This window comes from Rhamphochromis sp. 'chilingali', assembly GCF_963969265.1.
Source record: "Rhamphochromis sp. 'chilingali' genome assembly, chromosome: 14".
NCBI lineage: Eukaryota > Metazoa > Chordata > Actinopteri > Cichliformes > Cichlidae > Rhamphochromis > Rhamphochromis sp. 'chilingali'.
In genome coordinates, this window is record NC_137941.1 from 888,141 (window position 1) to 902,684 (window position 14,544).

A 14,544-nucleotide genomic window follows, 5' to 3' on the forward strand; every position below is an offset into this window, starting at 1 on the left:
AGGCACGCTCCGTTTTGCGTAACTATTTTTAAATCCCTGTAGAACCGGAACCGTGTAAGCTAGCACAATAATTTGTTTTGCATAGGAAACCGGAGGAGTTGTACTTACATCTTATGCCATCAGCTTGTCCTCGGTCACGGTTTCCTTCCACATAAAGTTTTGCAAAAATTGCATAAAAAGCGCTTGCAGGAACAAAAGCATAATATTCCAGAAACACACTTTGCAGATCCGATCAGCTGTTCTTAACACTTCCCACAATGAAAAAGACGTCAACGCGAACCATCACATGTACGTCATTTCCTGCCCGAAACCGGAAGTGACGTCATTTTCGCGGAAAATGTAGTTTTTTACTTGTAGGCCTTAAAAGCCTATACTGGTGTTTTTATAAGTCAAGTTTGACTCTATACTTTTCTGAATAGTTGCTGGGATGCTTAGAACTCGAATTGCACTGCTGGAAATAGTTTATTTTGATGCACCTGCTGTTTTCTTTGCAAATTTGCATCATAGGATTTGTTTTGTTTTTCCTGCAGTATATAAAAATTGCTGTATCTCCAAAATAAAACTATGAAGACACTCAAGATAAATTTCCTGTTGTTGTAAACTATTTTTTGCAACTTTTTTGTATTTAAAGTTTTGAGGGATAAGCCTCTTAAATTTCTCCAACCAGATATCTAAGGCTTCTTCTCCAGCTGGGATGGGACTGACCTCGGAAAATGTCCTTAGACGTCTATATGGGTGGCTCTCAGGCTGTTTGTTTGCTCTGACCATTAACTCACCTACTGCATGGATGATGGCTTCAGAATTACCATCCACTTCCCCTTTGGGGGAGCGTAACCCTTGGATGTCCTCTAAGGTTTTCTTTTCATTCTGCAGAAAAGTGAAACTTTTCCTCAAAGTCATCTGGCTGAGGTTCAATGTAGTACACTGCTTTCCAGCCACTTCCACCACTTATTGGCGTTATCTCTCTCTCTCACACACACACACACACACACACACACACACACACACACACACACACACACACACACACACACACACACACACACACACACACACACACACACACACACACACACACACTACATAGTGTGTGTAATAAGAGGGAAACACCTCCGACATGCACACATGTGACCCACAGCAGCTCATTTGAATAAGAGCAGAGCCAATGAGAATCAATGAGTGAGACTGTTCGGACGTTTGTTCAGGTCCGATTATTGCGGCTCAGCAGGTGGAGTGTTTTGGCTGGGTGTTTAGCTTGTGTTCGGGAGGACGGCTGGGGACAGATGTAGCTTTGAGTATGAGCTGATGACTCTGCTGAGCTTCCAGGCTTTCAGACACAGATTAAAGATGCTGTCCTTTAAATAAGGCCACACAGTCTGCAGCGGTGAGCCTTCTGCCTGGACTCAGAGTCACTGCAACTCTGGACACGCCTTCAGCTGTCTGAGTCCTGAAATCTGTGTTTGAAGCAGATTTCCATCAGATGTTTGGGTCCGTCTGTGGCCGCGAGCTGCTTCTGTAACCAACTTTATATGTAAAGGTGAATTACAGCACAATAACTACTTGGGCTCGTAATAAGACCCTAGCCAGAATCAGAAGACACCAAATTCATACGGAGCCAAAGTATTGAGCAGCAATAATGACTCGGAGGCAGTTTTAACTTTTGAGTAGCCACTCTTGTATTGTTACAAAGTGTAAAAGATTAGTGTCCAATTTGTACAGGAAAAAAAAAGTATGAAAGAAAAATAAATAGTGTGCACATCCATCCATCCATCCATTCCATATACTCCTCCCCCTTTGTGAGTGTGGACGCTTCATCTCTTTGCTCTCTAAATGCTTTGCTTCTTTTATGCTGATTTTTTCCCTTTTTTCCATATGAGCTTACCTGCGATAGCTTCTGGACACTTATAGATCATTAGGACTAAAGTGTTCTTAACAGAAACAGCAACATTTTTATAGTTACCTTATCCTCAGCGCTCCGTGTGTCTGTGGCCTAGACACAGCTGAAGCCTGATTACAGTGTCTGGGCACCGAGCAGCCTCGATAGCCTAGAAAGGTGCTAACCGCTAGGCTAACTAGCAACAAGATGCCTTCCCTCTCCACAGATGACTACCACAGCCTCCTGCAGAAGATTGCAGCACTGGAGACAAAAATTCATCGCTTAGAAGTAAACGTGGAGGCAAATGGACTGTGTGGAAATGAAACAACCTTGCCTTTGACTCAAAACAATGGCTATGAGCAAGCTAGCACACAGCTAAGGAGCACAGATAACATGACCAAGAAAGTAGACTTTGTGCACTATTATAAATCCTCAAGCGATAATCCCCCCTTGGACTGTCTTGGTGCAAAACCAAGACATAAATCATGTCTCCTGGAAGGGGGAGGACATACCACAGGCAGGGCACAGCGAGCTGAAATCTCTGAAACCGACTGGCCTTCACTTCCTACGAAACAGAGAAGCTCTTCTACCCCTGTACACGAGAGGAAACAGGACTGGACAACCGTGAATAGGAAGGTTAACAACAAACCTTCAAAACAACTGAATGTGAAACTGTAGAACAGATTTGCTCCACTATCAAAGGACCCTGGATCTATATCGGACAACCATCCATCTAAAAGTAGCGAAGTAAGGCCTGAAAATCCACGGGGAAAGCTAAAGGCTAGGCCTGAAACGCTGATTGTGGGTGACTCTGCCGTAAAGGATGTACAAAGCATGTGCGGTAAGAACACTAAAGTCCTCTGCTTTCCTAACAATATGGTCAACATCCTGAAGGAGAGAATTCTTCAAATTGCAGATGAACATCCAACTGTGACAAACATTGTCCTGCATACAGGGTCAAACGATGTGTCCAAACAACAGTCGGAGGTTCTGAAACGGGACTTTATTGGATTATTAAATACTGTAAACTCTCTGAATGCAGCTGTATTCATCAGTGGGCCTGTACCGCCGGTCAGAGGAGGAGACGAGAGATTCAGCAGGCTGTTTACACTGAATAAATGGCTTATATCAGCATGTGCTGACCACTCAGTGCATTTTATCAACAACTTTAATATTTTTTGGGAACGCAGGCATCTGTTCAAAGCAAATGGATTTAATTTTAACAAGTCAGGGGTGAAACTGTTCACCTCCAACTTGTTTTATTCCATACGTCATCCATCCGTGCTTGGAGCCAAGGCTGAGATAAACGAGGAGTTATCTCATAAAGAGGAACAAACAGTACTCCAAGAACAGACAAAGCCCAGCAGAAACCTTGAGGAGGAGCTCCATCTGCCCCCACCCGGGAAGAGCCTCAGAAAGGAGAGACATCCATGGCATCTGAGGAAGAGCCTCAGAAAGGAGAGACATCTGAGGCAAGAAGAGGCAAGAGGAGGGGTCCCTATTTGCCTCCAACTCTCTCAACAACACCAACGACCAGGACCAGGATCTTCCCCAGTCCCCCAAACCCCTGACAGGCCATCACCCCCATCACCCTCCTCTCCCTCCCTTTCTCCCTCCTCCCCACACCTGAAATTCACTGAAGAGATGATGGAGCGGGTCAATGCTGGGCTCAGATCTACCCCCCGGCCCAATCCCTCTTTGTCCCCCATAAACCCCCCACCAAAGCAGCCAAAGGTTCGCCACCGAGCCCCACCCTCAACAGAGCAATCGAAGTCACATTGCCCAGCCTCGCCCCCCTTAGTTCCTCCTTACCACCTTCATGCTTTGTCTCCGCAGTCTGATGTGTGATGTGTGGAGGGTCCGGGCTGCAAGGATTATGGCAGTGATGACTTTTCCCAGGAGAAGCTGGGACCCTGTTTACTAGAAGGTTTTAAAATTTCTGTACTTTTAGGTGACAGAAGGAGACATGTGGCCTGGTCAAAACACAGAGAGCTGCACTCTAAAAGATCTTTAAACATAGTAAACATACCTTGTGTGCCACAGACTGCTCCCAAACACGAGGGGACAAGTAATGCCTCTAAAACACTTAAGTTGGCTTTATTAAACGTTAGATCTTTAGCTGGGAAAACATTTTTAATTAATGATTTAATCACTGAGCACAGCCTTGATTTTATGTTTTTAACTGAAACTTGGTTGGACCAAAGTAACAGTGGAGCTGTTCTCATCGAGACGACCCCTCCTAACTACAGTTTTATCAGTGAGGCCAGGGTGAGCAGGAGAGGAGGAGGGGTTGCTGTCTTATTTAATGAACCATTTCAATGTAAGCAGCTATCTCCTGGAAGTTTTCAGTCTTTTGAATATGTGGCTTTACAGCTGAAGGCCCCATCCAAAGTTGTGTTTCTTAATGTTTACAGGCCTCCCAAATACTGCACAGACTTTTTTAATGACCTCAGTGAACTGCTGTCTGTGATCTGTGTTGATTTCGACTGTGTAATTATTGTTGGGGATTTTAACATCCATGTGGACAACCCTCAGGACAAAGGGACTAAAGACCTGAGTAACACTCTGGGCAACTTTGGGCTGACTCAGCATGTAACAGAGGCCACACATAATAGAGGACACACTCTCGACCTACTGATCTCCAAAGGCCTGAGCATTTCAAAGGTTACTGTGTCTGATGTGGGCCTGTCTGATCATTACTGTGTTTTCTTTGAAAGTAAAATCTCAGCCCACACAAATATATCAACAGCAGTGATCACAAAACGGTGTATAACTGAAGACAGTAGTGCAATTTTTAACCAGGTCTTCCCATTAACACCTGACCTGCCCAGAGGGTCAGTCAATGAGCTCGTCAATAGCTTCAATGCTAACATGTTAAATGTAATGGATACTATTGCTCCCATTAAGGTGAAGGTTATCTCTGGAAGGAAAAAGTCTCCATGGAGAAACTCCACACTAGTGAAAAATGAAAAAAGAGAGTGTAGGAAAGCTGAGCGCAGATGGAGAAAAACAAACCTCCAGGTTCATTATGACATTTATAAAGAGAAACTTCACAATTATAATTTACAACTGAGGAGTGCAAGAAGGTCCTACTTCTCTGATATCATCACTAAAAACAGCCATAATGCTCGGGTCTTATTTTCTACAGTTGACAGGCTAACAAACCCTCCTGTGTCAGTGGCAGCTGAACTTCATTCGACCATGGCCTGCAATGACTTTGCCAAATTCTTCACAGACAAAATCCAAAAGATTAGACAAGCAATTGGTACATCAACAGCAGATCCAGGATATGTACTGTGTCCACCGAAAAACTGTTTAAACACCATCAAACAGTTTCACCCGATTAACAGCAAAGACCTGGAGGACATCTTAGGTCAACTGAACTCCTCCTCCTGCTGTTTAGATGTCCTGCCAACAAGTTTTTTCAAAAAGGTCTCAAAGACTTTAGAGTCAGACCTGTTACAGATCGTCAACTTTTCTTTATTATCAGGTGTGTTTCCAGAATCACTAAAAACTGCTGTAATCAAACCTATACTGAAAAAGGACAATCTTGACAAGACACAAATGAACAACTACAGGCCGATCTCAAATCTCCCATTTTTAAGTAAGATCATTGAAAAAGCAGTTTCTCAACAGCTCAGTTACTTCTTAAAACAGAATAATTGCTACGATGCCTTCCAGTCAGGTTTTAGACAGAACCACAGCACTGAAACCGCTCTGACCAAAGTGTTTAATGACATATGTCTGAACACAGACAGTGGAAAAATGTCAGTCCTAGTTTTACTGGATCTCAGTGCAGCATTTGATACAGTTGACCACAACATATTACTCAAACGACTGGAGAACTGGGCAGGTCTTTCAGGAACTGTACTAAACTGGTTCAAAACATACTTAGAAAACAGGAAATACTTTGTATCAACAGGTAACTTCACATCTGAGCAGACAAGTATCACATGTGGAGTTCCCCAAGGTTCCATCTTGGGACCCCTTCTGTTTAACATCTACATGCTCCCACTGGCACAGATTATAAACAACAACAAAATAAACTATCACAGCTATGCAGATGACACACAAATATATATCACAATGTCACCAGGAGACCGAGGCCCTGTACAGGCGCTTGGTAAATGCATTGAGGAAATCAATGACTGGTTGTGCCACAATTTTCTCCAGCTAAACAAAAACAAAACTGAGGTAATAGTCTTTGGCGCCAAAGAAAAACGATTACAGGTCACCAGAGAACTTCAATCTACACACCTAAAAACCACAAACCAGGCGAGAAATTTGGGTGTAGTGATGGATGCAGACCTAAACTTAGAAAAACACATTAAGACAATAACAAAATCAGCTTACTATCACCTCAAGAATATTTCAAGGATAAAAGATCTGATGTCTCAACAGGACCTGGAAAAACTAGTCCATGCATTCATCTTTAGTAGGCTTGATTACTGTAACAGCATCTTTACAGGTCTACCTAAAAAATCAGTCAGACAACTACAGCTCATTCAGAACTCTGCTGCTCGAGTCCTCACTAAGACCAAGAAAGTGGACCACATCAGTCCAGCTCTGAGGTCCTTACACTGGCTGCCTGTCCGTCAGAGGATAGACTTTAAAGTTCTGATGCTGGCCTATAAAGCTCTGAATGGTTTAGGACCAAAATACATCAATGACCTCCTGACCCAGTATGAACCTTCCAGGTCCCTCAGGTCATCTGGATCCGGTTTTTTATCAGTTCCCAGAGTCAGAACCAGACACGGAGAAGCTGCATTCAGCTTTTATGCTCCTTATATCTGGAACAAACTCCCAGAAAGCCTCAGATCAGCTGAAACACTCAGTTTATTTAAATCCAGGTTGAAGACTCACCTGTTCTCAGCTGCATTTGAATAAAGCACCAAATCCACACTTTAAGCTTAAATTTCAAAACTTACATTTAACTACTGATCTTATCTATTTCTGATTTTATCTGTTTTGATTTTATATACTGTTTTGTTTGTTTGTTAAGCTTAAATTTCAAAACTTACATTAACTACTGATTTTATCTACTGTTCTGATTTTATCTGTTTTGATTTTATCTACTGTTCTGATTTTATCTGTTTTGATTTTATATACTGTTTTGTTTGTTTGTTTGTTTGTTTGTTTGTTTGTTTGTTTGTTTGTTTGTTTGTTTGTTTGTTTGTTTGTTAAGTGGGTTTAGAGCTCTGGGTAGCTCCCCAGCTGGGTCTAGACTGGGTCTAGAGAGTATTTTAAATTCAGGGAATTTAAAATAGAAAGTAGCTCGTCCACAGAAGGACTGGTAGCTCCCCTTTCGATAAGGGTTCAGATTGCGCGAACAGGTGTGGGATTAGAGCTCTGGGTAGCTCCCCAGCTGGGTCTAGACTGGGTCTAGAGATTTTAAATTCAGGGAATTTAAAATAGAAAGTAGCTCGTCCACAGAAGGACTGGTAGCTCCCCTTACGATAAGGGTTCAGATCGCGCGAACAGGTGTGAAATGTGTGTGTTTAGTTAGTTAGTTAGTTTGTTTTAATCAATTTTAAATCATGCTTTTTATTTGTTTTTGTTTCTAATGTCTCTGTAAAGCACTTTGAATCACCTTGTTGTTGAATTGTGCTATACAAATAAATTTGCCTTGCCTTGCCTTGCCATTCGCTTCCGCTTATCCTTTTCAGGGTCGCGGGGGGCGCTGGAGCCTATCCCAGCTGTCATAGGGCGAGAGGCAGGGTACACCCTGGACAGGTCGCCAGTCTGTCGCAGGGCTAACACTAATAGTGTGCACACTTAAACAAAATAAAGTGCTCGTTGGGGCCCTTTAAGAATTCAAGTTATGTTGACAACAGCAACTTCAAAGGTCCTTCTGAGTGTAATTGGAACGTATAAGTGTGTGGGTGTGTATCTTCTTTGGGGTGAATTGTCCTTAAAGTGGTTGGCTCGCCATCGATCACGAATCTCGTCCTGGCCCTCGGACATTGCAGCAGCTCTCCAGATGAAAGGTGAGAGGTTAACCTGTGAGAGACCGAGCTAGCATTAGCGTGATCACGACGGTAAGTCTCTACAAGTTTTTTCTTCAGAATAACACTCGTCTTACCAACGTTGCTTCTCTCCTTCATCCAGCCACTCGACACCAGACTTCCAGCAGGTAAGTATGCTGGCTTTCCTTCCTCTCAATTCTGAGTTTTTCCTCTCTTTTGTCCCTGGATTTCTCAGTTTAAGCAGCAGATGCCTCCACTCCTGTTGCTGAGATGAGAAAACCCAGGAGAACCAAGTGCCTTCACCTCTCTTCCTGCCTGACAGGGTCAATGCGGCCTGCGCTGAACTAGGTGTCCTCACGTGGGGTGAACTGAGAGGCGCATTCAATGGTCATAGGAAATATGACACTTTGTTGATGTGGACAGTTAAAATAAAGAGAATAAATACTCTCTCTTCCTTATCATTGGTGTAAATATGTTTTTTTCATCTGTGCCACACTTCCATATAAATACAGTTGAATTGAAAAGTTTGTTCTAGCAGCGCTCTCAAACATTTTGACTGTTTCACACATGAAGACGAGTTCGCTCATTGAATCGTCACTGTGGACTTTCTTCATCACGCGTGGTCATGACATCCTCCGCCAGGCCTGGAAGTGATGTCATCAGAAACAAACAGCATTGAGACAACAAACGGGAAGCCTGAACTAACAGATGAATGTAAGGCAGGCGTTAATTAACACGCTGTTAATTGAAAACAAGGTTTGTAATGGCGACATTAGCAGCATAAATAGCTCTTCTTCCTCCTGCCGATGAATAATGCACCATCAGTTGTTCCTATTAGTGATTCTTCTCATCTGGAGTTAATTTCATTATGTAAATGAGCTGCAGGCCTCGTCGAACCTCCACTTTGATCCATCCTAATTGTCCTGATCATCAAAGAGTGAGTCGCCGCTCGCTGGGAATAAATCTACACTCCTCCTCCTCCTCTTCTTCTTCTTCTGCTCTCCTGGAATCAAATGCAAATACTGCGAGGTGATTAAAATTTGATGTGTCTCGGTATGTTCAGCTGGATGCATATTCATCTCCGAGAGCAAGGGAAGAGGGAATTAACGGAGCTGAGATGAAAGAGGCAGAGAGGCTGATCTCAGATCTGTGTTTGAGCACGACTTTTTCTGCTCAGCAGCTGTTTCCAGGTTCTATGAAAGAGCGGTAAAGGAGTCTCTGTGCAGTTCCTATGTTTGATTCAGCTGCTTCCAGGTGTTTGCAGGTGAGTTCACACTCTCAGCGAGAGCACTGGCATAACGTCAGTCAGATGTTGGCCCTCTGAAACATCTGCATTGCATTTTTATTGAACTCTAACAACACAAAGGAACAGAGGAGTCTGTGCAGGCTGCTGTCTTTGGTTCCAGTGGTGTCAGGTATCTTTTCCAGGTGTTTCCAGGTGTTTTGCTGAATCCTAACAACAAACAGTAAATGAGGCTCCGCGCTCACTGCGTTTGTTTCTCGTGGTGTCAGATGTCTTTTCTAGCTGAACGTCAGACTCTCCGGGGGGAACGTTGCCCCAATTTTCTAATCTGATTTTGATGCAGCGCGTCTGTCTGAAAGCCCTCGCTTTAATTTCACCATTTGTGGCTGAACTGACGCAGAAAGATGGGGAAACAGCAGAAGAAAAGAAGGTGTTTCATTGGGGGAACAGAGTGGAAACCCCCACAGACACGTTTCATGTTTATTTACACATTTCAATTTCAGGATGTGTTTGTCTCCGAGTGGAAACCTTGTATCTGCTCAGTGCAAAAACAACAAGAACTGCCTTTTTCCTGGATGGCAGTAAGGTTGGAAAACCTCAGCGGAGTCATGAAGCATGAAATGCATGTTGTTGTTGTTTTTAACTGCGTGAAACAAATATTGAAAATAAACACAAACAGAGAGGACTCTTTATGAAGAGCAGAAGTGAAGATAAGAAAGAGTAGAAGACGAGAGAAGTATTATGATGTCACATATAAGTACAGGCGATGTGGGGGAGGGGCTCTGAGGCACGTGAATAGAAATATGCTTCTTTGTCAAAGGTTTGTGGACAGCTGGCTATTACTTGCATGTTAATAATATAGGATTTGCTCACACAGTGTCCGCATATTTTCTCCGTTTAGACATTAACAGTCATTCCCCCAAAAGTTGATCCTGTTCATCTGGACTAAGAAACGTTTCTTCAGTCTCAGCTGACCGCAGGTTTCCAAACTTATAAACGGCACATTTGTACAATAACTGAAACTAGCACCACTGAATGAACCATGGGTTGGGAGCTCAGTTTATGATCGTTAATATACAAATTGTCACGATTATTGATCGATGGTCAAGAGTACCACAGTTCACAGAGAGTTGGGGAATGGCTCCCATTGGGAGCTGTTACAGACATGGGAGTGATTATTCTCAGCTGCCTTACTTATTGCTCATCGAGTAAGTTCTGCTTCACCGCGGAGTCAATCAGTGCTTTAAGAGAGAGGCCATCTGTACTGAAATGTAGCGGGAGCTGTGTCCTAGGGAGGGTTTCAAAACCTGGGAAAATACTCAACAATAAGAAATAGACAGGCTAAGCAACAGACTTGCCCTCACCATGACAACAACACATTATAATACCTGAAAGAAATGAAGAAGTCTACGTCCTCACATATTTCTGATCATATGAACAAACGTATGTAGACACTAGCATCTTGTCTCCGCATGTTAATTTCAGTGTTAAATGCTGACCGAGGTCAGCAGCATCTTTCTCCCTCACATAATCAGATTTTCCCATCATGCCCCGTTTGTTTTGTCTCTTGATGACATCATCAGGTGAACGGAGGCAGCAGATTGTTTTTTTTACCTTTTAAGTCGGGCATTAGTATAAAAATGAAAGCCTCTTACAGCCTGAAATGAAAATCCTCTGAGTGTTTAAGCTGCGGCCAACAGACTGTGTTCAGGTATCAGTTCAGTTTCAGCCCCATGGGCCAACATGATGATGATGATGATGATGATGATGAAACATCCCCTCCTCCTCCTCCTGTTTGGACACACAGCTTCTTGGCAGGCTCACTAATTAATTAAAGAGATGAATATTTGTGTGGTGAGGGGGTGGAGCGGGCGCCACAGGCGTGCGGATGTGTGGACGCAGATAAACACGATTCTTTATCCACTCGGACAAATAGATGAAATGTATCAGAGAACAGGTCTGTGGATGCAGAGGTGAGCTCACGTAGAGCAGCTTAAAGCATGAAATCCGCTCTGAGTGGGAGCACTCTGTGGCATGTGGAGGTATAAATAGTGCTCGCAGTGGAAGTGGACCGCGGGGCGGCGCGGCAGCGGAATTAGAAGCGTATTAAGTGCAGTGGAAGCAGATAAGCTCCAACAGATGTGTTTGGGTGTTGACATTGTTTGTATTGCAATCTGATAGATCAAAATGTTTCACTCCACTAATAGGCTTTTATTTTGTACATTTTGGATTTACGAGCCGCCCCCCGATGTAAAGCTGCTGTTAAAGGACAGGGCCAACACGTCCAGCTTGGACGTCACGATAAAAGGTTGTTTTTAGCTTTCTCCAGAATCACGCTTCAACCTTCACGTCCAAATTAGGAGTCCAGAGGAAACATGAAACTACTGAAAACTGCTCCTCACAACCGTCTGCCTCCTCCTGCAGGAAAAGATAAATGAACGTGGAGCACCTCCTCCTCGTCCTCCTCACCGAACACGACAGCAGCACATCCGGCCTCACTCACGCGTTGCTTATCTCGCAGAAATGACACCCTGTACGACACCGTTATCTCCCTCAGAGCGCTAACAGACCCAAACCACAGAAACCATCTGTCCACACGGGAGCTTCTTCTCCATACAAACTACAACTCCCAGCAGACCTCCACTGGGCCAAACAAGGAGAGGAGAGCACAGGCCTCCAGACCAGCTATGGCACTCAGCAGTCCATCACTCCATCATTTAATGCATCAATCAGCAGCTGCCTTTGTGTCTAACATGCCCACTTATGGTGATAAATTTGTCTCATCAGCTGATGTCTCAGCTCTCATTTTGCTCTGCAAAACTTCAGCATCAACACGTCATCCTCAGCTGACACATTCATTCTTCTTCAAGTGTTTCAGCATCAGCTGACTGGCTCGTCTACGCCTTCACCTTTCATCACATAAATGATCTTTCTCCAAAAGCTTCTACTGAGACTTCAGCTGTCATGGTGCGTGCTGTGTGGCAGGCAGGACCCAAATGCACGACTCTCAGACAGAAAAATTAAACTCACAGCGCAGCTTTATTTGCTGGAAAAACTCAAACATGAACTACAAGAAAAGTCAAACTAGAAACTCAAAGGACAAAGCTCAAACTAGAAAACAAAACCAGGAACAGAGAAGTAGAGTGTTACCATAAGCACGGAGAAGAAAACAGCACAGTGAGAGTACGACACAACGACTGACAGACAGAAGCACAGGACTTAAATACACAAGCAGGACAACAAGACGATGGGGAACAGGTGGGAACACAGCTGGGACAAATCAGACCTAACGAGACGAGGGGAAGCAAAACCAGACACACCACACATAGGACAGGGACTATCAAAATAAAACAGGAAATGCACAACAGAGACAGAACAAAGCGCACAAGACACAGAGACTAAAAGAGGAGAATAAGAAAACAGAACTACCATATTTTCTGCACCATAATGCACACTTAAAATCCTTTAATTTTCTAAAAAATTGACAGTGCACCTTATAATCCGGTGCGCCTTATGCATGAATTCTGGTTGTGCTTACTGACCTTAATAAAAAAATAATAATAATAGTACATTTTATTTAAGAAAGCGCCTTTTGAAACACTCAAGGACACTGTACACAAGCAATAACAAAAACAACTAATCTCCAAAAAGTTGATTCTGTTCATCTGGACATAGCGTTTTGTGGGAGAAACGTTTCGTCATCATCCAGGTGACGTCTTCAGTCTCAGCTGACTGCAGGTTTCAATCTTATAAACAGTGCATTTGCATAATGACTGAAACCAGCCCACTGAAGGAACAATGGGCTGGGAGGTCAGCTCCTTAATCTTAATTATGCAAATTGACCATTGATCAACAACCAAATGGCCTCCTTGACTCCGCCCTGAAACCAGCGTTCCTCCCTGTCCAGGATGTTACATCCTCATCATTGAAAGAGTGTCCACTGACCTGTAGGTGTAAATAGACTGCAGAGTCCTGGCCTGACGAGGTAGCTCCAACGCTTCCGTGACTGGGATGCAAGTGAAGAGAGATGTAACGTCGTACGAGATGTGGTTTTCAGAGCTGCCCACCAGCGGGTTGAGGATCGAAGCCAGAAACTTGGAGATGTTATAGGTAACGGAGTTGATCATGCAGACAATCGGTCTTAAAGGTGCACCCTGTTTATGTATTTTTGGTAAACCATACAGACTTGGTGTAGACTCCCCTGGGTACAGCCTGTGGTATGAGGTCCGGTCAATAGCCTTGTCTTGTTCTAACTGCTTCAGACAGTCTGTCACCCTCTTCTTGTAGCCACTTCCTGGGTCTCGTTTCAGGGGCTCAGAAGTATTTTCATCACTGAATAGTGACTAAATTTTCTCATGATAGTCTTTCTGGTTTAGCAAAACTGTGCACCTACCCTTGTCTGCCTTCCTCTCCTCCATGGTGATGTTGGATGCTGGGGGCTTTGCATTGCTGAGACAGGCCGAAACCTTTGTCCGTAGTTGCTCTGCTTCCACTTCTGCAATATTGTTGTTACGAATTGCTGTTTCTGTGGCTGTGATCAGCTCCACTAGCGGGATTTGTCTCGGTGTGACAGCAAAATTCAGCCCTTTAACAAGGATTTCTTCACTGACAAGGTCCAGATGGATCCAGATGAAACCATGGTGTCCTTTGATGTAGTCTCTCTCTTCACTTGCATACCCACCATGGAGGCCGTGGAGACTGTCAGAAAACGACTACAACAAGACAGCTCCTTGGAAGACAGGACCAACTTCACACCTGATCAGACCTGCACACTGTTAGACCTCTGCCTCACCACAACATACTTCAAATATAACGAAGGCTTCTACACACAAAAACATGGCTGTGCCATGGGCTCCCCCGTGTCACCTATTGTAGCCAACCTTTACATGGAGGAAGTGGAGAGAAAGGCTCTTGGCTCTTTCAAAGGAAGAGTACCCAGCCACTGGTACAGATATGTAGACGACACCTGGGTCAAAATCAAGACACAAGAAGTGGAATCCTTCACTGCGCACATTAACGCTGTGGATAAAAACATCAAGTTCACCAGGGAAGACACAAAGGACAACTGTTTGCCTTTCCTGGATTGCGCCGTGCACATTGAAGAGAACGGCAACCTCAACATCGAAGTTTACCGGAAGCCCACACACACGGACCAGTACCTCCTCTTTGACTCCCATCACCCTCTGGAACACAAACTTGGAGTAATCAGGACCCTACACCACCGGGCAGAACATGTTCCCTCTAAGCCTGAAGGGAAAAAGAAGGAACACACACATGTAAAGGAAGCACTCAAAACGTGCGGCTATCCTAAATGGGCGTTCATAAAGTCAGCAAAGAGGCACAGAAAAGAAGATCAGACACCAGCGAGGGAGGATAAGAAGGACAGACGCAACAACATTGTCATCCCCTATGTAGCCGGTGTATCAGAGAAACTCAGGAGAGTTTTCTCCAAGCACAAC